The 16,167-nt window shown below is 35.5% G+C and overlaps 3 long non-coding RNA genes across 3 annotated transcripts; all 3 read left to right on the plus strand.

The window, feature by feature from the left end:
* Positions 1 to 1,831: 1,831 nt before the first annotated feature.
* LOC309508862 lies at positions 1,832 to 4,140 on the plus strand. Its single transcript, XR_014209730.1, has 5 exons — positions 1,832 to 2,211; positions 2,599 to 2,650; positions 2,839 to 3,051; positions 3,135 to 3,238; positions 3,467 to 4,140. It is a non-coding gene; the product is annotated as an uncharacterized lncRNA (long non-coding RNA).
* Positions 4,141 to 8,411: 4,271 nt separating this feature from the next.
* LOC309510197 lies at positions 8,412 to 10,958 on the plus strand. The gene is made up of 3 exons (XR_014210255.1): positions 8,412 to 9,019; positions 9,612 to 9,713; positions 10,349 to 10,958. It is a non-coding gene; the product is annotated as an uncharacterized lncRNA (long non-coding RNA).
* Positions 10,959 to 12,438: 1,480 nt separating this feature from the next.
* LOC309505313 lies at positions 12,439 to 13,916 on the plus strand. Its single transcript, XR_014208387.1, has 3 exons — positions 12,439 to 12,573; positions 12,728 to 12,843; positions 13,464 to 13,916. It is a non-coding gene; the product is annotated as an uncharacterized lncRNA (long non-coding RNA).
* The last annotated feature ends 2,251 nt before the right edge of the window (positions 13,917 to 16,167 follow it).

Raw genomic sequence — 16,167 nt, forward strand, 5'->3', positions numbered from 1 at the left:
TATAGCATTTATTATGTGAAAATACAAAATATACGAACAGAAAAATCACCAGAAGAATACGGTATTGTATTTTGAAAATTAGTTTTGGAGTTTAGTTTACAATGTGTGATTTTGAGCATGAAATTAACCGTTCTGCCAATTGTGTGTTTTAGGTGTGTTGGTGCGTTAAGAGTTTAGGAAACTTGTTAAATGTATTGAAAAAACTGTCATAGCAATTGTAAAAAACTGTAAAAAAAGAGAAGAAAAAAAAGAGTAATCTTCTAAAGATCTATTTGCATAATTCAGTCAGCTGTTTCTCAGTAACAATAGAATAAAATACAGGGGATATATTTGTGTTTCAGTTCACAATATAAACAGCTGTTTACCTTGACTTCAGTCTGTAAGGTTAGGTTTAGAACATGGTGTTGTCTGTTCTGACATACAGTGTTAAAGCATTGGTAAATTTGGCAGTAAAAGTCCATTGTTTTGGTCTTGTTTGAGCTTGTGTGTAAAAGAAGTTCAAACATTTTAAATTTGTGTTAATTGTATGCATTTAGTGTTAAAGCAACAAGAAATGTGTTAATAGTATAGCTTACACAGACGGATGTAGTGCTAACTGTGTTAAGAGTTTTGGAAAATTGTTAAAAGTATTGAAAAATCTTTCACAGCAATTGTAAAAAACTGTAAGAATTAAAACATCATGTAAAAGGCCTGATATATTCAAATAATGAAAGCATGAGAAAAAAAAGCTAAATTCTTTCCAATCAGATTTTGCTCTCATTAAATGTAAGTTTTGCATGATTCAGAGTGATACTGTAATAATTGCATCAAAGAATACTTCCTTCATTTTATATTTTGATAGTTTGAATCACTTCAGTCATTATAATCTGTTTGTATTTTCTGCAAATGGAATTCAAATAAATAATGACTGACATCATCAAATTAAAAACTAAAAGGCTTGGACAGTGTGATGCCTTTTCATGTAATCCCATTATTCATGTTTGAGCATGTGAAGTTGGTTAGTTACTCTGTATGTTTATGTAAATCATCAGTTGCATATATTTAAACAGCAGGCATGAGTCAGTTTATACATTCCTCTGATCACTAGAGGGAGGGAAGAACCGCTTCAGTCCATTCAAACTGTGCCGTGAAACCATGATCTCTTTATCTTTAGTGTTTCTGGCTGTAGTATCCTGTAAGTTTAGTCGACTTTTCTGGGTAATCATTTTGTTGCAAAAAAAACTTCATGCTATTTTACTAACAGGTATTATTTCATTTGATACAGGTATTGATTCATATGAACTCACTCAGCCTGAGTCTCTGACTGTCCGTCCTGATGCCACTCTAACTATCAGCTGTAAAGTCTCCTATTCAGTTACTAGCGAGAATACAGCCTGGATTCGTCAGCCTGCAGGAAAAGCTCTGGAATGGATCGGATTGATCGATTATGATGGAGATTTATACTACAAAGATTCACTGAAAAGCAAGTTCAGCATCACCAGAGACACCTCCAGTAACACAATAACACTGCAGGGAAATAATATGCAAGCTCAAGACACAGCTGTGTATTATTGTGCCAGAGAATCACAGTGACAAACGCCAACAGCCTCCCCGTACAAAAACATCATCATAACACAAATAAAGGCATATATTAAAATTCATTACAACAATTATACACTGTTAGACTTTTCTGTAATTTCTACAGTTATTTACTTTAAATCCCCCAGTATTATACTGCTATTTCTCTTTACAGTAAATAACTGTGATTACAATTGCATCATGGGAATTTTCTGTGACGTCTAACACCACATACAGAGACTTACTGTATTTTTTAAATTTGCTGTATACTACTGTATTTGACGTAACTGCCTCTCTGGCTGGCACCATTCCACCGTGCTTTTTATTTCCTAATTTTTGCCTTACACCACGTGTCTACAACGCTATAATAGCCAGAGGCTGTCTATATTGGACACATTGAAGCGACCGGACCTTTAAATGCAAACCTGTTTATCCCTTGTAAGAACTAGTGCGAGCGCTTGGACTCGTATCGGACTACGTCTGAAATATAACGGCCGCGGCGCATCACTACACTGTCTGGGATTTGTCGTGTCGCGTCAGACAGACATCCAGTGTAGGTAATGGGGTCTGTCTTTTGTTGGATCGCGACGTTCGTGTCTGGCCCGGGGAAGAGACGGAATTCACTTCACCGAGAGAGAGAGATCAGCAAGCAAGGTAAAAAAAAAAAAAAAAAAAAAAAAAACATTCTGTGTATGTTGACAGGATTGTGCCCAGTTTAACGTATGTTATAACGTTAACGTTAGCCTAACGTTACTCGTCGTCAACATGGCGGTAACGAACTTTACCATGGTAAACTGAGCTAACGTTTCATTTTACACACTTTGTTAGATTATTGAATTGTCGAGTTAAAATATGCCAACGAGCAACGCGTTTACATTAACAATAAATGTGAATAAACTAATGTGAAATTCTGTTTATATCTTAATGTTGGCCTACTGATGAGAACCTTTATAGTTTTAGCATTAGTTTGCAAACTATACCATATTATAGTTTTTTTTTTTTTATGGAATTTAATATTTACTTCCATTTTTGTGTTTAAAGGCAACTGCAACAAAGCGCCAATTCGCGCCAGTGACTTAGCAAGATTCCAGAGGTAGGCCAGCCCATTTGTGATATATTTTGAAAAGTTTGCTGAAATGATTAGCATACACTATGTGAAAATTGCTTTTGAGCCACTGGTGCAGACTAGGTAGCTAACAATATCTTATAAAATCTCTATAAAATTGGCTAACTTTATATCAAATAAGTGACCTTTGCATTATGTCTAACTTTATTACACAGCAAATGAACCAATCAGAAGATGGACCATTGTCTTTGTTCAGTCTCACCAGATTAAATGTATCCAGGTAAGCACTGCAGTAAAACTCTCACTAAGACCAAATCTAGCATTCTAAACTTAAGTTTATATTTTTGCATTATTTTTATATTTTATTAGCCAGCGACTCTACCATTGCAGTTCCACCTGACTAGGAAGGTCCTAATATCAGCGCACAGGTGGGTTAACTACTGTAGGAAGGAGAACGATCATCACACAGTGATTTCTTGCATGTATCTTACTGTGTATTTGTCTCAAACAGGTACTCCTTCACTGCAGACAAGCTGAAATGGGCTAAAATCATCTATTTCAGTCGTTCAACTTCTTTCTATGCATCTCAGCATTTTTGGACAGAATTTAGGATTTGTAAGTATTAAAATTTAATCTGGCATAATTTAATTTAGTTCTTTTGTATGCTATTTATTGACAAAAGCTGTTTACAAATATATATTCTTAAGTTTTTGTGAAAATAATAATAAAAATTAACAAAAAAGGAGGTTAAAAATAATGTGACACTAATATTCTCTCTCTCTCTCTCTCTCTCTCTCTCTCTCTCTCTCTCTCTCTCTCTCTCTCTCTCTCTCTCTCATATAGTGTTGGAACCGGGATCTCCTCTGAAGGACTGAGTACATTTGTGTTTGTGGGCACGCATGCAGACCAGGGAACACTCTGATGTTGTCAATCAAGTTCTGAACAGGAACCAATCTTTGGAGAAGTTCATTTATTCACAAAGGTGGACAAAAACATTGTGTTGGCTTTTTAAAGATTATTTTGATGATGACTTTTACTCCTATGCTGTAGAAAAGATGGAGTAGACAGTCAGACATTGATAATAATAATAAATGTTTCTTGAGCATCAAAGAGACTTCTTTCAAAAACATTACGCCACTTAAATACTTCTTTTGGCCACCAGTGTACATGAATCCAACACATTTTTGGAAATAAGTGAAATTATTTTTAAGGTGGGGTTATGTGTCTTGTATTGTGAAAAGAACTGTGTTTTGTCCTGTTTTGGACATTTCCTTTTTGAATGCTTAAAAATGTATTTATATTCTGCAGTTTTATGAATGTAATGGTTGATATTTCATTATAATACTTGTATAAGCTAAACAACCAATGACTCTACATTCATTTAGTCAAATGCTAATGTTTTGTTTATGATTTTATGTATGTTTTCAAAAATGTTTGCAGTGAAGGACAGCACATAATGTGTTAATTTAACACGTTTACACATCTTTGTGCTAACCTCTCTGACATATTTACTTTGTTAAAATCATTAACACAATGAATGAGTTAAAATTAACACAAAAAAATTTGTCTCTAAACTTACCCATTAATGTGTAAAAATTTCACACATCATTTCCAGCATTGGCATGTTTATTTTGTGATATATATGAAATGTTTTAAATAAAAAAATGGTATTTTGTGATAACTTTGTCTAATTGGTTTGTATGAAAGTAGTACTTATGTAGGATAAAAATAAAATTAATCATATATCAAAATGATCAAATCTAATTTATATTTAGTACAAATAAAAATAATTACAGTAGTGTACTGATTAGCTTAGTTTTTACAGTAATGCACTGTACTGATTAGCTTCGTTTTTACAGTAATGCACTGTATTACACAAAACTGAAATACGGTTTGGTACTGTAACTCTTAATTACAGTAACTTACTGGCAACAGTGTTGCCAGTAAGTTACTGTAAAAAACCCTTGAAAAGTCTAACAGTGTATCCTTAAAAAAACATATTCATAAAAGTGTGAGATGTTGTGGTTCTCCTTACATTTTGTATTACAACCATGATGACTAGAATAAACACTTACAAAAACTAGATAGATAGATTTTTTGAATACTTTTATTTACTCTGCAATGCAAAATAGGTCATAATAAAGCATGTGAATTCTAAAATGTCTAGAATTTAAAATATGGATCCAACATTATTTAACACACATTGACATGCACCTGTTCCCACATCACATTACTAATTTTTCGATTCTCTTTTCTGTTGATTCAGTTCAGTTCAAGCAGAATGAATATATCATGTTATCTAGTTGACACTGCAAACAGCAGGAGCACATGTGTGGATGTGACACAATCAACAAACAAAAAATGAAATGAAGAAAATATACATTTCTTAATTGTGTCCCATTTACAGAGGATTCTGTATTAAACATAACGGTGAACGGAAAGGTGTATGTTCACATTCACGTCATACTGTTCTTAAATACTTTGGCCCTTCAGTCATGATTGTACCTTGTGACCCTCCCAATGCAAATCAAAACAATCCTGTATGTTTGCTTAGTATTTATGTGCTTCTGATTGGATCTGGAGCGTTACATCACCACTCTCAAGATGAAGAATTTACTCTGCTTATTGCTGCTCTCATTCAGCGTATACCGTGAGTTTTCTCATGAGACACATTTCTATTATCAGCTCTAATACATATATATTTCAAATGAAATCAGTCTTTTCAATATTCCTTTTAGGTATAAAATGTCAAAATATGGAGTCCATTGAAAGCACGGTTCAGAAAAAGCCTGGAGAAACTCTGACTCTGTCCTGTAGAGGATCTGGGTTCAGCTTTGACTGCTGTAGCATGCACTGGATCAGACAACAAGCTGGAAAACCTCTTGTGTGGATTGGACGTGTTTATAGTGATGGCAGCGGACATGACTACGCAGAATCATTCAATAGACGGACTGAAATCACTAGAGATAATTCAAAGAATATGGTATATCTGAAACTATCAGGCCTGTCAACAGAAGACTCAGCCACATATTACTGTGCAAGACAAACACAGTGACACAAAGTTATTGCACGGCTGAACAAAAACAACTTTGAGTGTTTCATCTCTTGTTGAGTTCAACAGGTGGCAGCAGAGAATAAACAATCCTGAAAATACAGACTAATGAGAAGATATACCATCACTGGTACTGTCACAGTATTATTATAGCCTATTATATTACAGTTAAATTTACAGTGAAGTACATATGCTCAGACATTACACAGCACAAAGGTATATCTGACTCCTTTACCACAACACATATTTTTTTATATAGATTTGTGGTAGTGGCTACACATTTTACAGTGACAAAGTAAAAAGTATGTTTCAGGTAACCAGAGACTCTTCCAGGAGTCTACAAGTGAAAGTGACTCTAAAAGGGCAGAATATAATAATGAATATCAGCATCTTACTGTGCAGTGAATACAGTAATGAACTACAGGCAGTTCTGTTCTAAAACATCTTGAATGAAAGTATAAAAAAAATCTGACATAGGAATATATATAAAAATGCATATTAATCGTATCATAATTCAAGGAATTCCCCCCCTTTTTTTCTATTTAAGTTTGCTAAATTATTACAGGTAAAAGTGAGGCCTTTAGACTATCTGATGCAGGTCCAACTGACCTACTGCTATTGTTGCTTTCCAATATTGCAATATAAGTTATATCAACCCCTGACAAAGAATTAAAATAGATGGAAAATTATTTAAAATGTCCAGTAGAGAAACAAATCTTGATAAAACAAGTTTGATGTCATAAAATTCTCTAACGAAAGCAATAAATTATATGAATGTATGCAGAGTTGGTTAGTTACTCTGTATGTTTATGTAAATCATCAGTTGCATATATTTAAACACCAGGCATGAGTCAGTTTATACATTCCTCTGATCACTAGAGGGAGGGAAGAACCGCTTCAGTCCATTCAAACTGTGCCGTGAAACCATGATCTCTTTATCTTTAGTGTTTCTGGCTGTAGTATCCTGTAAGTTTAGTCGACTTTTCTGTGTGATACATCATTTTGTTGCAAAAAAAAAACCTTCATGCTATTTTACTAACAGGTATTATTTCATTTGATACAGGTATTGATTCATATGAACTCACTCAGCCTGAGTCTCTGACTGTCCGTCCTGATGCCAGTCTAACTATCAGCTGTAAAGTCTCCTATTCAGTTACTAGCGAGCATACAGCCTGGATTCGTCAGCCTGCAGGAAAAGCTCTGGAATGGATTGGAGTGAGCTTGAGTGATGGAAGGTTATTCTACAAGGATTCACTGAAAAGCAAGTTCAGCATCACCAGAGACACCTCCAGTAACACAATAACACTGCAGGGAAATAATATGCAAGCTCAAGACACAGCTGTGTATTATTGTGCCAGAGAATCACAGTGACAAACACCGACAGCCTCCCCATACAAAAACTTAAAGGGATAGTTCACTTTGAAATTAAATTTTGGTATGTTTTAGCTTACCTCAAGGGCATCCAAGATGTAGGTGTCTTTTTTTCCGCAGTAGTTTCAATTTTGATATTTTTAGGTCAAACCGTTCTTGTCTGTCAGTCATATAATGCAGGTCGATGGTCACTTGTCTCAAACAGCATGCACAGAGTCCAAATTAAAACAATTGCACAGAGTCCAAATTAAAACAATTCCCCGTCGTCCAAATTAAACAATTCCCCATCGTAAGTACACATTGATGGCCTAAGACACGAAACGAGCCGTTTGTGTGAGAAAACGAACAGTTTTTATATCGTTTTTACCTCTTGAACTCAGCCACGTCCAAATGATCTGAGAGCGCGGGCGGGTATAGATATATACAATAGATGTCGCCTTGGCTACGGTTTCGCAGTAGCCAAGGCGACATCTATTGTATATATCTATACCCGCCCGCGCTCTCAGATCATTTGGACGTGGCTGAGTTCAAGAGGTAAAAACGATATAAATGCTACCTGGTCTCACAGGATTCCGTGAAATGTCCACGGGCCCTTAACTCAAAATCCGTGGAGCCATCACGGAATCGCCCCAAATTCCGTGATGCGGCCACGGATATTACTCCAATGCAAGTCAATGACATTGACCTTCCGTGGTCCACACACGGATACCCGTTTCAATGACGGAGTACAGATCTCACTCAATCGACGTGCTTTCTCATTTGGAAACGCAACATTTGAAGTATTTGTGAACTTTTCCAACATCAAATGCCATAATGACGTTAACCTCTCTGTTATTGAAGCTATTGCATTGTCCTGTCATCATAAAATTTCGGTTTGTTTCAGTTAGCCTAACCAAAGTCCCGTGATGGCACCACGGACCTCAACAACCTGACCTCACTCATGGACGTTGTAATGTTGCTGGCTTGTTTAGGAACTTATAAGCTTTAGGTCGACTGTGTTGCAATGGCATGTAATTAACTTGACATTTTGTCTCATCCTGTCATCATAAAATCCAGTTTGATGGCGTTTTACACCTATTGCTCGCTTGGCTATAGTCAGATCTAAAATCTGTGATAGGAGCACGGAGTGAGTCTGTGGTGAGACCACGGATAACTCCAACGCGCAAGTCAATGACACTCATCTTCCGTGGTCCACACACGGATACCCGTTTCAATGACAGAGAACAGATCTCACTCAATGGACGTGCTTTCTCATTTGGAAACACAACATTTTAAGTATTTATTTATTTTCCAACACCAAATACCATAAAGACTTTAACCTGTCTCTGTTATTGTAGCTAATGCATTGTCCAGCCATCATAAAAATTCAGTCTGATTCTGTTAGCCAAACTGAAGTCCCGTGATGGCACCACGGACCTCAACAACCTGACCTCACTCACTGGATGGTGTGATGTTGCTCACTTGTTTAGAGACTTGAAAGCTTTATGTCGACTGTGTTGCAATTTTGTCTTGTCCTGTCATCATAAAATCCAGTTTGATGGCGTTTTACACCTATTGCTCGCTTGGCTATATAGTCAGATCTAAAATCTGTGATAGGAGCACGGATTGAGTCTGTGGTGAGACCACGGATAACTCCAACGTTCGTGATATGGTCACGTAATTTAATCTATTGATTCGTGCCACGGACACGTTTATTTCGTTATTTTTCGTCTTTCGTGATAACAGCTCGATTATTTCTGCCTGTCGGCTGCAGCAGAGAAGCTGTTTAATCAACATTTATTCACGAGATCTTATCGTGGTTTATGTATTTTTTTTAATGTTATTATTTCGGTCTTATTGCCAGGGAAGCTGGATTGTTTTGCTGTTTATTGATATTTTTTAAATGATATTTTATTAGTAGGAAATCGCGCTGAAGAAGTCTCGTTCCGAACACATCGCGATATTTGGCATCAGTTCACGTGTGTCAGCTGTTGGTAAGTAGCCTAGTAAATAAATACCTAAATACGCTGTCCTAATAATGTGTGATATAATGTCTTTTCTGTTTGTCGATATTAATCTGCCAAATATATCTGCCATTTCCACGGAGACTTTGCGTTTCATTGCTTTCTAATTCAAAATATATGATTAAACACTGCCTGTCACGTGACGTGCTATAGGCTTAGATATTCATATCAGATTAAAAATAGTACAATTAGTTCCAAAGTTGTATTTGTAGTAGAAGCACAGTAAAAACAACACTTACCACTACTATTGGTAGTTTTAATGTGATACTTATTGTAAATGCACAGTAACCACAACACTTACCATGCTTTTACCACAGTAACCCTAGTTTTACTGTGATAGGGTGTGGTAAAAGGACAGTAACCACAAAACTTACCATGCTTTTACCTCTGTATTGATAGTTTTAAAGTGATATTTGTTGTAAATGCATATTAACCACAACACTTGCCATGCTTTTAACGCTTTATAATGTAACATCCAATATTTGTAAGGTAAATCAGTACTTTTTCCTTTAAATAATCCTATATATTATACATAATTATATTTTCTTTTCTCTTTTTTCAGCTGAAAAGACCAAAAGGGCCTTTCGGACTCAGTCAGCCCATTATTGTTTGAGGAGAAGTAAACGGAGGAGACGGACAGCTGCAAAGGCAAATATTCACGATGGTATGTATGTGTTGGTTTTAACCCTAAATCAAACATTTTATCAAGCATTTGTTGTTTCTTAAAACTTTTCTCACAAAACCCATAGCCCAATCAGTACAAACATAGTCTGAAAGTCTTAATAATTCACAAGATTTAACAAGTTGTCAAATTCGTACGATACTCGTACATATTTGTGTACTCGTACACAATCCTGCAGCTTTTACTCCTAGTGCTGTCATTGGCTACTGCCTCAATTCCTGTACATATTTATCGCGATATTTGTAAATCAGTTGCGCCACTTCTTGGAAAGTTGTCGGATATCACACACACTGTCAGAAAGTTTATATTAATTGCAAATTGGTCCCCGTCTGTTCATGTTCCAGTGATACATGATGTCTCTCCACACCTCATAACCTACCTCTGTTTGCAAGAGTGGAAAAGCTTATCTGACTTGTCACATGACATCAGATACTGGATTAGTTTGTCATAATCAGAATGTTACACTGCTGATAACTGTCCCGTTTGCATGTAAATCATTTTCATATGATTATTGCTTGCTATTAAAGACATACTTTTATTCATAGAAATGCCCACATATCAGTGAACTTATAACATAAAAATGCTTTTAACATTTAATTATGCAACACTCTTTACAGAAAACATATCCCACAGTTATGGATAAACTCACAACGTCATCATCAAGTGCTGTGCTGGGCACATTGGGCAACAAGTGTCCTCCAACGTATTCGATCCGTGGCCAAGTTCTCCACATCTTCCCATGGGACACTGACATTCTTCAGGTCTTCATGAAACATCTGTCTCTGTGTCTTCCTTGGTCTTCCCTGTCTCCTGCATCCTCCTGGTGGTGTCCACTTCATCACTGTGTTTGGGTGTTGTTGTTTGGGCATGCGTAGGATGTGTCCAGCGAGGTGCACCCTTTGCTCTGTCACAGTTTCTGAAAGTCTTCATGTGGAGTCCCACTCCTCCTCAGGATCTCTTTGATATATGCAGAACCAATATTGAAAATAGTGATTTATCTTTTTCCATATTGTTAAAGCATTTTGTTTTCTCTTTTCAGCTTCATAAACTGTACTTGATTTCTGCCTAATGCCTTTATAAAAAAGGGTCAGTGCTCATCAGGTGTTTTGCTAAAGGACATATTTATTGCATAGTTACAATAAAAGTGACCAATAATCACAAGGATATAGAATGAAAGTTGAGAATGTAAAATGTTGTGCTTATGTTTTTGCCTATTTGTTCTTTAAAGCGACGAAAACAAATGTATTTTCACATAACAAAGTTTAATCTCATATTTTGGTTTGTAAATATATAACTTCATCATAGCAATTTTTTTAACTTTAATGTATGTGTCACTATAATAGATTGCCCCTGTATCTGGATATTTTAAATTAACTGATTTTTATACTGTTGTGCAGTAGTTTTGGCGCTACATTTGTCTTTAAACAGTTTGACATGAAATATTGGAATAAGCTTTCAAAATTGTGTCCATTCATTGTGCTTTTGTTACATTTATTTGAATATAATTGATATATCTTTGACTATACATACACTGTAAATGTTAGAAGCACTTTAGTAGGCCTACATGCAATTATCTTTAATTAAAATACTGCAAAACTACTCCTGCTGTAGGCCTTTGCTTAGAAAAAAGTTTCTCTTTCAAATGTATTTATGCATCAGTCTAATCAAATAAGCAAATTTGTGTCATTGATCATGTGAACTCGTTTTTGGACGGTAACCACACAAAGAGTCTTTTGTTTTTAAATATGAGTTTTATAATTTAATTAGAAATAATACATGTTTAACAGCCTTAATTAAATATTTAAGGTATCTATCCCTGCAGCCGGAACCAGAAGAGATCTGTCATCATTTGCCATAAATGGGCATGTAAGTGTGACGCATTTATTCAGCTGGGTTTGTATTGGCTGTGACTTTATCGCAGAACTCGCTGTGATCGTTTAACCCATATAAACTGGCGCTTCATGTTACAAAGTATGGTTTGGTGTTATTATTACATTAGTTATACATTAAGCTAACTATAAAGTGTCTCTATAATGTGAGAAATTACTCCTTTACTGTGTTGGTTTTAACCCTAAATCAAACATTTTATCAACCATTTGTTGTTTCTTAAAACTTTTCTCACAAAACCCATAGCCCAATCAGTACAAACATAGTCTGAAAGTCTTAATAATTCACAAGATTTAACAAGTTGTCAAATTCGTACGATACTCGTACATATTTGTGTACTCGTACACAATCCTGCAGCTTTTACTCCTAGTGCTGTCATTGGCTACTGCCTCAATTCCTGTACATATTTATCGCGATATTTGTAAATCAGTTGCGCCACTTCTTGGAAAGTTGTCGGATATCACACACACTGTGTTCATGTTCCAGTGATACATAATGTCTTTCCACACCTCATAACCTACCTCTGTTTGCAAGAGTGGAAAAGCTTATCTGACTTGTCACATGACATCAGATACTCGATTATTTTGTCATAATCAGAATGTTACACTGCTGATAACTGTCCCGTTTGCATGTAAATCATTTTCATATAATTATTGCTTGCTATTAAAGACATACTTTTATTCATAGAAATGCCCACATATCAGTGAACTTATAAAATAAAAATGCTTTTAACATTTAATTATGCAACACTCTTTACAGAAAACATATCATACAGTTATAAACTGACTATTTGCAAGTAATGTATTAAAATTACCTTCCTTTCTGTTTTGCAGGATTGCTTAGTCCTTTTTTTTAAAGCTCTACAATATCAAACTCAACAGCTCTTTTAGGAGCCAACCATTACAAGAGCTACTAGTGAGTCGCAGCGAATCTTGCCGTGATCAGCCCTTCCCAGGTGAAGTTTCTAGAATATTGCAATCAGTATTTACTCATCAAATGCTCTCTCCTGAATCATATGGTAAATTAACTTATTTAATACTGTCTTAATTTATGTTTCAGGAACAATAGTAATTGCACATAGAGTAAGTCGAGACTATCTTGTTTTACAGCAGAGAAGGAAGACCAGTCCTTATATCAACGCAAGCTAATCGAATAAGTCCTTTGTTTCGGGTGAGGAAGGAACATCTGGTGCCCAAAGAAGACAGAAAAGTGAGCGAGTCCATTGGTATGTCTTGAATTGAAACAATGCTGTAAAATGTAGTACATAATTTGATGTTGACAATTTTACATTGTACAGGTTTTCACTTGGTTTTTGATCATGTGAAGCTCTTGAAACAAGTGACAGAAGAGTATGTTGTCTGGAAAGAAATCAAGCATCACTGGCAAAGGCTCAAAAGAGACAATGCCTTTCTTAAAAATCTTTTAAAATAGGTTGCTGTTGATATGGGTAAAACAGTTTTTGTTCAGTACTTAGCTTATATTATGTGCTCCAATATATATATAATAAATACTTCAATGTGTATATTATATAATGTACTGACTGCTGCTTTGTAAATTTATGTAAGGAACAGGCAACTCTGGCCCTTTGCATTCTACTTTTTGAGGTTAGTTAAGAGTTAACCTCCAACCCTAATCGAGCACATCTGAAAATTTTAACCAAAGTCTTCAGGTTTATTTCTAGACAATAGGCAGGAGGGTTTGAGGTCGGAGCAAAATCTGCTGGACAGTGGACGCTGAGGGCCAGAGTAAACCATCACTGCTTTAAATAATGCAGAACATAAGCTGACCCGACTGGCCATTAAACAACTTTATTTGAATGGTTTCTGTTTTCTGTTTTACTTTCAGACCAGCACTGGAGAACGCCTGACAATGGGATGTTGAGACTTCTTCTCCTGGTTGAGAAAAAGCTACACCACATCAGTGATCACATCTTCTGTTCTTCTGTTCTTCAACTGAACAAACTGTTTAGACGAGGAAGAAGAACACGAACATGATAGAGACGTACAGGGAAGAGCAAGAAACCAGTTTAGCTGTGATAATGAATCATTATTTTCCAACACAATATCAAATCTGTTTTCTGTAGGTGACTGAATATGATTCTCTGGCACTAATTTTATGGCTTCAGCAGCTGTGAATGGACTATTATGATGTTAATGTATTTTTGAAGACACATTTTTATTTATCTTGAATCTCATTTGTCTTTATGCTACTTTATTAACTTTATTCTGTGTCCTCCAATAAAGTGTTGTTTAATAAAGTATGGTGACTATTGTGTATTGAAAGTGGTGTTTGGTACAGTAAATAAACATTTTTATTTGAGAAATTGTAATTTCTTATTTCTTTAGTTTAATTAATTAAAAAATAACTAGGCCTACATATAATTAATAACTTATAAATTACTACATATAATTAATGACCATGATTCTTTTACTTGGGACATAAAAAAATGTAGATCTGGTTAATGATATTTGGGACAACAATGCAACAAAAGTTGCACATACTTGCATGTGTGCCAGTTTGCAGTGAAATAAAAGGAAGCTATGTGAATAACAAGAGGCTACAGTGGGCTATCTTGCTATAAATACTTAACGCTTAATTGAAGATGATCCATGTTGATCATTCTAGCACATCTACAACTGCTTTTTGAATGAAAGCATATATCACTGATGTCAGGCATATAAGCAGCAATCAGAGGGGGGGTGAAAAGGAAATGTTGGCACTGTTTTTTTGTTGTTTTACTGAATGGTGCATTACCCTTGTGTAATAGTAATAGTGTGTGTAGATCTGTGTAGATTGTATGGCCCAGCAATGGCCCCCAGAAGAGCAAACAAATGCACATTTCAAATGGCTGTAACTCGAAGTCCGGTTAGTGTATCAAAGAGAAAATCGGCAGGACGACTGCTTATGCTATTGTATAATAAATAATGTTGGCCACAGTTTTCAGATATATATGAAAAGCTGGCATAAAGGTTATTTTTAAAGTGCTCACAGTAAAATATCAAATTTCAGCCTGTCCCTCATATATGTCATAAAGGTTTGCGCAATGAAGATATCCAGTTGTCCATTAAATATATAATTTATTTAACATTTATTGTTTTATTACTAAACGTTTTATACTACATTACCCACATATCTCTGTCATTCTATCAGTGGAACAGGAAGCATTGTTCTGTAGTTCATTGAAATGTGCAGACATGCTTAGGGTTAGGGTTAGGATCTCGGTAAAGGAGTAATTTCTCACATTATAGAGACACTTTATAGTTAGCTTAATGTATAACTAATGTAATAATAACACCAAACCATACTTTGTAACATGAAGCGCCAGTTTATATGGGTTAAACGATTGTCCAATCACAGCGAGTTCTGCGATAAAGTCACGGCCAATACAAACCCAGCTGAATAAATGCATTACACTTACATGCCCATTTATGGCAAATGATGACAGATCTCTTCTGGTTCCGGCTGCAGGGATAGATACCTTAAATATTTAATTAAGGCTGTTAAACATGTATTATTTCTAATTAAATTATAAAACTCATATTTAAAAACAAAAGACTCTTTGTGTGGTTACCGTCCAAAAACGAGTTCACATGATCAATGACACAAATTTGCTTATTTGATTAGACTGATGCATAAATACATTTGAAAGAGAAACTTTTTTCTAAGCAAAGGCCTACAGCAGGAGTAGTTTTGCAGTATTTTAATTAAAGATAATTGCATGTAGGCCTACTAAAGTGCTTCTAACATTTACAGTGTATGTATAGTCAAAGATATATCAATTATATTCAAATAAATGTAACAAAAGCACAATGAATGGACACAATTTTGAAAGCTTATTCCAATATTTCATGTCAAACTGTTTAAAGACAAATGTAGCGCCAAAACTACTGCACAACAGTATAAAAATCAGTTAATTTAAAATATCCAGATACAGGGGCAATCTACACTCTAAAAACTCCTGGGTCAAAAATAACCCATAATGGGTTATTTTTGACCCAACTCCTGGGTTAAAAAGGGACCAACTAATTTATGGGTTATTTCAACTCAGAAAATTGGGTTATGCTTTTTGACCCAAATTATGGGTTAAATACCTGACCCAAATGTTGGGTTTAAAAAACCCAACATCTGGGTAGTGTAGCCACAACGACATCTGCTTCTCGCGTTAAGTGATCATATGGGAAGACACATCGTCTTGTGTCCGTACTGGTTAATAATTGCCCCACGAGGAGCAATTTGCCAGCGCCAGTTCGGCTGGCCTCGTGACATTCCAGAAGACACACACACACACACACACACACACACACACACACACACACACACACACACACACACACACACACACACTCGTGGACTTTCAACCAGAAACCCACCACGAGATGCAACTGAAGCACATTTCCATATATGGACTTCCACATAGTAAAATTTCATTTTACCATTCATTACAAATTTATAATAGAGGTGTGGTTTGCTAGAGTAAAATCTTTAATTCCGAAGATTCATTGAAAGGAAATCACTCCATAGTGTCTTGTAACTCGAACCTGGTCATAAA

The sequence above is a fragment of the Leuciscus leuciscus genome (assembly GCF_965113295.1).
Source record: "Leuciscus leuciscus genome assembly, chromosome: 1".
Taxonomy (NCBI): Eukaryota; Metazoa; Chordata; class Actinopteri; order Cypriniformes; family Leuciscidae; genus Leuciscus; species Leuciscus leuciscus.